The 9726-nt window shown below is 45.4% G+C and overlaps 1 protein-coding gene across 3 annotated transcripts in view; it reads right to left on the bottom strand.

Moving 5' to 3' along the window:
• Positions 1–8153, bottom strand: part of DENND4C (DENN domain containing 4C) — a 98835-nt gene extending 90682 nt beyond the window's left edge. For 2 of the 3 annotated variants that reach the window (XM_042453396.1, XM_042453398.1), the window contains exon 1: positions 8010–8153. The gene's annotated coding sequence lies outside the window, so the exon portion shown is untranslated. Of the gene's footprint in view, positions 1–5250; positions 5433–8009 lie in introns of all 3 variants that reach the window. The other variant, XM_042453397.1, reaches the window with a different exon arrangement.
• Between the last annotated feature and the right edge of the window lie 1573 nt (positions 8154–9726).

The following is a 9726-nucleotide window of genomic DNA, read 5'->3' as shown; positions in this document are numbered from 1 at the left end:
GGAAGGAAGGAAGGAAGGAAGGAAGGAAGGAAGGAAGGAAGGAAGGAAGGAAGGAAGGGTCAAAACAGATGGTCCTGAAGAGGTAGCTTGATGCCGCCCCTTTGATTGCCAGATTGGGGCCGCAGCCTCAATCTGGCTTTTTGCCAGCCCAAAGAGAAGCAGCAGAAAATATCTGCTTTTCTGCTGCTGTGGCTTTGCAGCACTCCTATGACATGCGGCTTATTTGCTGGTCAATGACCGAATAAACTTTATTACGACATGCGGCTTATGAATGCTGCACTGCTGGAATGCCGCAAAGCTGCCCACCGGGCAGCTTCACAGCGGCTTCCTGCTGGCTTGGCGGCATGCAGCATATAAACGACACGCCCCCCAAGCCGCCAGGAAGCCACTGCAAAGGGACCATCTGTTTTGGCCCACAGAAGGAGGCAAAGTGTCCATGTAAATTTTTCTCTGCAAAGAAGTCCCACAAAAAAAGTGAAGGTACAGGAGAGACTAGTGTGCAGCTCTCTCAAGACATTCAAGTGACCAACTTGTTCATGATAAATATTCCTGCTGAAATAAAAATCATACAGGAGCCCTGGTGGCGCAGTGGTTAAATCCCTGTACTGCAGCCATTCACTCTAAACCACAAGGTTGCGAGTTCAAGACCAGCAAAAGGGCCCAAGCTCGACTCAGGCTTGCATCATCAGAGGAGGTCGCTTTTAATAAAATGAGTAACCCAGAACTGTGTTGCGAGGGGGCAACTTAGTCTTACTTGCTAATGTAGCCTCATACTGTGCTGTTCACCGCTTATGATCTTTTGGAATAGCGGTATATAATTACACCAACAAAACAAAACAAACATTTATCCTCGGGCTTTAGACAACTTGCATTGATATAAGCAAGCACACATGAAATTACCAAACACAATAATTGTGGGTTAGGCTCTGTTTCACCCAATGTTCCAATTATAGGGTTTTACTTTTCTTCGAAGAGAAAGAACTTAGAGCCATCATTTTTCTTGGCCTACACAAGAACGTCATAGTTTCAGGGGTTGGCAACCCCTGGCACCGCCTGGCTCTTACACCAGGGCACTATGCAGCCCAGGCCTCGCTCTCTGCCGAGGGAGGACCTGGGACCTAGCATGGCCAAAAATAGGCCCACGACGGAAGCGGCCTGCCAACCTCCCGTAGCGCTTCCCCCCAATGGCCCTAGGCCTCTTCCTCCGGAGGGAGGCTCTGTGGCCGCATGGCTGAGAAGGGGCGCCACAAAACGTCTAAAACTTGCCACCACAACCGGCAGGGCCTCCCCCCAGGGCCCTCGTGCGGCCCCAGACCATCTCCCTCTGCGAGGAGGCCTGGTGCCAGGCATGGGCCGCAGAAGGGGCCACCGCGGAAGCGGCCCTGCCACCTGACCTGGGCTCCTCCATGGCCCTTGGAGCCCCTTTTTCGGCCCACAAGGGAAGAGCCGGAAGACCGGAAGGGCCTGAGATGGGTGCCCAACCCATTCCCGGTGCTTTTAGGCCTCCCCTCCCCTTCGGCCTAAGGAGCCTCGTTGGAATGGCCGCATTCGGGGCCAACAAGTGAAGGGACCGAGTAGGAGAGGGCGGGCACACGCCTCCTCCGTCCCCTGCGGGGCCTTTGTTGTGAGCTCTGCCCCCAGCGTGGCAGCTCCACCCCCCGGAGGGTATGGAAGCTCCACCACCTGGCTTAACAGCTCCGCCCCCGCCCCCACCCGGCCCCCCCGCCCGAGTTGGTCTGAGGGACCCGAGCAACCCCGGCCGCGCCCGACTCAAAAAGTTTGCCTACCACCCCTGGTCTGAGTTGGCCACAAAATAACTCAAGGCGAACTTATTCCTATGCACGTTGTTTGCGGCTGAAGTATGAGGTTGATTATACTGCTGATGTGTATCAGCCATTGTTCATTTGCTCTCAACTGTTAAATTTGGTGTTATCGAAATCTTGGCACAGCTAAGAAGAGCCGCAACAAGAATCACACACAAAAACATGGATCCTGATGTCCAGAGTCATAGTCCAACATTTAAACCATTATACCATACTGGCTTGTGTATATAGTGAATTATTTCTGCAATGTGTTTTGGACCTCAGAAACAACTTGAATATACACTACAATCCACACACCTGTACCACTTTTCACCCTACAGCCTCCTCCCCAAGAACTATTAGCAGCAGGAAATGTCTGTATTCCCAGCTCCTATGTAATTTTTATTGTTAAAAATGTCCCTACAAACCTCTCATTTTTATATGACTGAATAGAACTCTTCCAAATCACAGATATGATCACCTCCAGCCCAGTTTTTATTTGTGTTTTGTCACTATTTTGTAACATCCAAGATAAAGTACATTAATAAACAAACCATAATGTAGTTTCTCTGTCATGTGTCTATTCCGGTTACTTACACGGAGGGCAGTTGACACTGTGCTTCTGCTTAAAAGTACAGAGCAACTATTGAAGACAGCTACCCTTCATAAGATAATCAGAGTCATTGCAAGCAATTTATCTATAGTTTCCAGTTAAAGTGTAAATAGTTACTGTCTCTATCCTCAAGAGGATACTATTTTTCAGATACAAATCTGAAGATTTAAGTTCCTGATGGACAGGCTCTAGTCTACAACAAGGTTGTCATCACCCAACAATGAGAACTTGATACAGTCACACAGTATGTATTCAAACAAGGACAAGAGGTTGAGAAAGAAGAATGAGCTGAAAGAAACATTCAGGATCAATAAGTGTTTTGACTGCCTGAAGTACACATGGAGGTGTAAGAATGTAAAAACAACAATATTTATGAAATACAGCCCTAAATACTTTTTGTTAGTCCTGACTAGAATACTTATTGACTCAATGTGATTTGCCTACATGTGACTGACTACTGTATTGAACAATCGATTCAATGAATCTACTCTAGCTGGGAGTAACCAACAGGATGCCAGCTACAATAAATGTTAAAAAAAATTAACAGCGTGTTGAATGTCATTACGTTTTATAAGGTAACAAATGTGCAAATGTAACAAAAATCATAACATGTAACTTGACTAGAATATGGCAGGTCAACCAAATATTAGATAAAGTCTCTATCCAGTCAATATGACACACTACTGTATATACACATGTATATACTCATGTATAAGTCTGTTCAGTTCAGTTCAATTTTATTACGGTCATAGACCAGCACAGATAAGTCTAGAAATTTTAGTCAAAAAATTGACCCCCAAAACCTGAGTTGATTTATCCATGGGTCAATGTAAGTACTATAGTTTAACTCTTATTTTTAAAAAAGAACTATATCCTGTGAAAGGCAAGAATTCAGCCTGTCTTGGAAGCACTGGCCGCCTCCTACTCTCATCCATCCAGTCTTTAGTGTGAGCACAGACAGTTATGCCTGCTGGAATTTTGTAGGTTCTTTGGCATTGTTTTCCTTTGCTTCATCCTTTAGAATAGATCCTTTTTTGCATACCTCAAAATTTTACCCTCGGTTTATCCATGGGTCACATCAAAAGCCATAATTTTGGCCTCAAAACCTGCCCCTGACTTGTACATGAGGTTGGTTTATAGTCAAGTATATACAGTCTATCGTGCCCTAAGAGACGGACTGTGTTTTTAAGATCTTGTGGAGAGGCCCTTCAGATACATGTGATGGGACACAAGGTCTTCTTGCTGGCTGTTCCCAGGCTTGGTGGCTGAGAGGCTAGGCTAAGGCTCTCCTTGGTATTCTTCCACAGGCAATTGAAGACTGGTTGCTCATATGGAAGGATCCTTTAATAATGTGCTGCATTGTCTATGTATTGTTATTCAGTCTGAATGGGCATGCTTGTAATTGCTTTTAATTCTATGGATAATTTCATTATATTTTAACCTTTGCCTGCTGTGTACTTTTTAGCTGTATATGTTTCAACTTTTGCAAGCTGTCCCAGGAGTGGGGGGGGGGGGGGAGAGATAGGATACGAAAGGAAGGAAGGAAGGAAGGAGATTCAAGGAAAAGATTCAGATCCCAAACTGTATAGCCCTAATTTAATGTGTGAGAGCCAGCGTGGTAGTTTGAGCACTGGATTACAACTCTGGAGACCAGGGTTCAAATCCCTACTCAGCCTTGGAAACCTAGGCAAACCACATTCTCTCAAACGTCAAAGGAAGGCAATAGCAAACCCCCTGTAAAGAAATCTTGCCAAGAAAAGCCTATAATAGGTTCACCTTAAAATCGTCATAAGTCGGAAATGACTTGAGGGCACACAACAACAAGTTTAATGTGTACTGAAATATTACAAAGCTCAAACTGAAAAAATCAATATTAACCCCTGTGCTCATTCGCCCCTCCACTCAACACTTGAAGAGCTGCCCAGGTACCAAAAGAGTTTCATAATTGCAAAGCTGTGGTAATCAAAATGCTATGTTACACAAGACCCAGGAATTGTCAATGAACAGTGTCACAAAGACATGCAATTGGTTTACTATCAGAGAGACAACAGCACAGATAGATTCCAGATCACACACTATAAACAACTGACTATCAACCTACAAAGACAGCAAAACACTAGATCAGGACTCATTCCAACCGAAGATTACATATGAAAGGATAACCCACCTATGTTCAGCTAGATATAATACAAAAACAACATCTAACATATTCAGAAGTGAATGGGATTGTTTTGCAACTCCAGCAGGGATGAAGAAAGGTGGCGGCAAGCACACTTGGTAACATTAGCTCACATAACACATGCGTAAACAGCCACTCAAAACTCCATTAAAAAGCAACTCTTCTTAATGTCACGTCTGTCCTTTTTTGTTAAAAGGCTCTGATCGCAGAGCAACAGATACTGTGACACTCAGCATACGAAACACTCTGTTTCCCTGTTTCCTGGGCAATAGAGTTTAGGATTTCTTGCACAATTTCCTGCAAGAGTTAAGTCAAATCTCCCAGGAGTCAAAGGGAGGAGCCAGGGAAGCAGAAAGCAAGCAGAAAGATAAGATAGAAAGTGCTCAGAGTCTTACTTCAACACCTGGGTCCGGCTCCTTTGTGAGGGGGTTCTTTGAACTAACTAATCCTACAGCTGCTGGGCCCAGAGTAAGCAAAGAGCTAGCAAACGAAGAAGGGAGTGGAGAGGCTGTGAGGAAATCTAATGAGATAATACTAAGCAGGAATTTTACTCGCAATTCAGGTTCAGCTGAAAAGGCCACAGTCCCATGAAAAGCAGAACACCAGAAAGGGGTATTCACAAGTAAGGCTAATATATAATCCAGGCAAGAAAGTACCCTGTAGTCACTGGCATCAAACAAGTGTGGCGTAGTGGCTTGAGCATTGGACTACAACTCTGAAGACCAGCATTCGATTCCCAGCTTGGCCACAGAAACTCTTTGGGTGACCTTGCTCTCAGCCTCAGGCTCACGCTCTCATCCTCAGGGGAAGGCAATGGCAAACCTCCTCTGAACAAATCCTGCCAAGAAAAACCCACGATAGGGTTGTTTTAGGGTCACCATAAGTTGGAAACAACTTGAAGGCACACAACAACAACAACAACAACAACAGCAGTGAAGTCATTGGCATGGCTGTTAGTCTGGAATGTCAGCATGCACAGGGATCTTTGTAGCACATTTGAGACTAAGTATGTAAAAGGAGTTGTAGAATAAGCTATGGGAGACTTGGGTCTACTACCTCCATGCATCTGAGAGGGTAATAGAAAGAGAGGGAGACCACAAGCCAGATGGATGGACAAAATCAGGGAGGCCACAGGCCTGAATCTTCAGGACCTAAGCAGAGCAGTGGATGATGGGGGAGCCTGGAGATGTCTCACCAACACTTCAGGTTAACTCAAGGGCAGCTAACAACAACAAAGGCTAAGCCTATGAAAGCTGTTTGTCTCAAATGTGTTACAACATCCCTGCAGTCACACAGTGTCCAAATAGCACAATCCTAGGCATGTCTGATCAGAAGCAACCAGGATGACCTGATGTCCTCCATTTCAACCTTCTGTCCAGTAGGAAATTAAAAATGTCTTCCATCTTGAGCATGACTATGGTCCAAACACACTGCAGAAATAATCCAGTTTGAGACCGCTTTAACTACCCTGTCTCAATGCTAGGGAACCCTGGGAATTGTAGTTTATTGTAGCACCAGAGCTCTCTGACAGAGAAGGCTCAATGTCTCACAAAACTACAGTTCCCAAAATTCCCTAGCATGGAGCCAGGGCAGTTAAAGTGGTCTCAAACTGGATTATTTCTGCAGTGAGTTTTGGACCTAAGAAGGAATGAATTTATATGAGTGTGTTTCAGTTTTATATGGTAACATCCTATTATGGTTAAATTGCTGTACTGCAACCACTCACTCTCAAACCACAAGGTTGCAAGTTCAATAGCACACAAAGGGCTCAAGCTCGACTCAGGCTTGCATCCTTCCAAGGTGGCTAAAATGAGTACCCAGCTTGTTGGGGGCAATTAGCTTACACTCTGTAAACCGCTTAGGGAGTAGAAATGTACTTGCTACTGCTATCCTACATTTTTCTTAAATGTTCTACATTTTGTAGTGTCTTGTCCTCCTTTGGGGTTGGGACATCTGGTCAACCTGGAAGCAACCTCACACCACCCTTCTCATTCCCAGGCAAATGGGTTTCAGATTAAACAATAAATCAAACATGCAAGGCAGAGAGTAGGTGAGGCAGGTAAGTTGGAGGCTTGCTTTTTTTTTTTTACCAACTTGGAAGGAAGTGAGGTGCAAAACACACTGCAGAAATAATGCAGTTTGAGACAGCTCTGGTGCCACAATAAACAGCAATTCCCAGGAGTCCCTAGCACTGAGCCAGAGCAGTTGAAGTGGTCTCAAACTGGATTATTTTTGGACCTGAGAAATGAGAAAATAAAGAGGGCAGGGCCTTCCTAGCACCATACTCCTTCCTAGCCCTAACCTGAAGGGGAACCCTCTCACCTGGGCAGGTGAGGACATGTGTGGAGAGGAGGAGGAGAAGGAAGGAAGAAGCCACACACAGGAGATTAAACCTTGCTTCTTTCTTGCCTTTCAAATCCACATAAGAGCTACCAGATGCCTCCCCTCTTTTTAAAGAAGTCCTCTAGTGGTTTGAGTGTTGGTCTATGACTCTGGAGACCAGGGTTCGAATCCCCGCTCAGCTATGAAAGCCCACTGCCTTAGGGGCACAATGCACACACCCAGGGTGTCCTGACATCCTCCTTTTCCCAGGACATGTCCTACATTTCAGACTTCTGTCCAGGAGGAATTCCAAAATGTCCTTCATTCCTAACACGACTAAGAAGCATGCATTTTCATTTATATTAGCGTTTTTAGCTTTTCTTTGGCCACGTCCTCCATTTTTCTTCAGTGTCCTCCATTTTTAGCCTAACAAACATGCGTTTACATTTCTGTGAGTGTTTTTAGATCTTCTTCATCAGTCATTTCCTGCATTTTTCTTGAATGGCCTCCATTTTTAGCCTAAGAAACACGTATTTACATTTCTGTGACCGTCCTCCATTCTGAGCCTGGCTAAGAAGCATGAATTTACATTCCTGGGAGCGGTTTTAAGCTGTCCTTTGGGGCCATGTCCCCCATTTTTCTGCAACGTCCTCCATCCTGAGCCTGACCGAGAAGCAAGAATTTACATCTCTATGAATTCCTAGCTATCTTTAAGTCATGTCCTCCATTTTTCTTCAAAGTCCTCCATCCTGAGCCTGACCGAGAAGCAAGAATTTACATTCCTGATAGGAGAGTTTTTAACCTTTCCTTTTGGTCATGCCCCCTCCATTTTCAATTTTTATCCGATTTTGTGCCAATAACAAACTACAATTTCCCAGAATTCCATAGCACGGGGCTCCCCCCACACGGCGGTTTTTAAAAAAAGTGGTGTCAAACCCGGATTATTTCCCCAGTGAGGACGCAGTAAGAGAGGCTAAAACTATGGAGGGAGGAGGAAGAGAAGGCTAGAGATAATGAAAACCACTGTTTACAAAGCGCCCACTTGGACGTTGTGGGCCTTCCCTTCCCTAGTCTGAGGCCGCCTGGGGCTCACCTGAGGCGGCTGCAGCAATGGAGGGGAGGCCTGGGGAGCCCCTCAGGAAGAGGAGGAGAAGGAGGAGTAGCAACCGTCTCCTCCGCCGCGGTTCACGCGTCCGCCGTCCACCATGTTCCCTTCCTCGGCTGGAGGAGGAGGAGGACTGGGAGGTGGAGGAGGCGGATCCAGGGGGGCCCGCCCAAGACTAGGCTGGAGGAGGGAGGAAGATGGGCCTCCATTTTGGGGCCTTGTGCCTATCCTCTCTCCGCCACTTCCACTTCTGGGCCTTGTGTTGCTTATTAGCTCGCTTTTGCACCCATTGTGTGGCCTAAGGGGCCTTGAGTCCTGGGCCTCTTGGTCCCTGCTGCTGCTGCTGGGCCTAGGGTTGCCCTAATTCCCTTCTACAGGACCAGGACAAAATGTTCAAGGAAAACAAAAAAGAATGGAGGACACGACCAACTAAAAGCCAAAAACATTAATAACAATGTGTGTGTGTGTGTGTGTATATATATATATATATATATATATTCATTTCAGTCATGCTCAAAATGGAGGACATTTTGACATTCTGCTTCCCTTGAGTCCCTTCAGACAATATGAGGAAGCACTCTTCTAGAACATGGACACACATAACCCTGAAAAACTCAGCAAAAACAATAACAACAGGCTCCTTCCTTCAGCAGGATTTGACTCAGAAGGAGCTGTTGTGGTTGTTGTGTGCCGTTTCCGGCTTCCTTGGCAAGGTTTCTTCAGAAGAAGGGCATTGCTGTAGCCGTCCTCTGAGGCTGAGAGAGTGTGCTTGGCAATAACCCCTATGGATAAATCGTGACAACAAAGTTCCCGTGATAGAGGTCGCCATAAGTCAGGAACTGCTTGAAAGCCTTGGGCAAAGTCACACTCTCAGCCTCAGAGGATGCCCATGGCAAAAAAATCCTCCTGAAGAAACCTTGTCAAGACCTCCCCCCATGGTAGGGCTGCCTTAGGATCGCCATAATGACTTGAAGGCCTTGGACCAGTCACACTCTCTCAGCCTCAAAGGATGGCCATGGCAACTTCCCTATTCTGAAGAAATCTTGCTAAGAAAGCCTCATGATAAGGTCACCATAAGCCAGAAATGACCTAAAGGCACACAACAACCATTTTGTATCCAATGACAGCTCCTTCTGAGCCAAATCCTACTGAAGGCAAGGGCCTATCACTTTTCTTCTTTCTCTAATTTCGCAGTTGCAAAACACCCTTTAATTCAGTCCTCTGAAGTATAGACAAGAAACCAGCCAGGAAATTGCACTTTCAGTTTTAACAACATTGTCATCCTTGTGTGTTGTGCCTTCAAGTTTTCGACTTATAGCAACCCTAAAGTGAACCTATCATGGGATTGAGATGGTCACCAAAGATATCTGAAGCTCAGTTTTCCAGACAAAGTCACAACAGATGTATAATACTTTTTTTTCTTTTGCTAACTGCTGACAGGCTCAGCATCCTTTTTAAATAATACAAGGTTTATCTGCTACAAATCAAACAATGAAAATACAGTGGTACCCCAGGATACGAAATACCCAGGTTACGAAATTTCCGGGATACGAAAAAATCCCATAGGAAATTATTGTTCCAGGTTACGAATGTTTTTTCGGGTTACGAAAAAATTTTTTGGTGCTTTTCGGCGCTTTTTCGCACGAAACGCGGCTTTTCCCCATTAGCGCCTATGGAGTTTCGGCTTGCGAAAGCCTTTCAGGTT

Source organism: Sceloporus undulatus, chromosome 2 (assembly GCF_019175285.1).
Source record: "Sceloporus undulatus isolate JIND9_A2432 ecotype Alabama chromosome 2, SceUnd_v1.1, whole genome shotgun sequence".
NCBI lineage: Eukaryota > Metazoa > Chordata > Lepidosauria > Squamata > Phrynosomatidae > Sceloporus > Sceloporus undulatus.
Note: the sequence above shows the minus strand (reverse complement) of the source record. Positions and strands in the feature narration are given on the sequence as shown.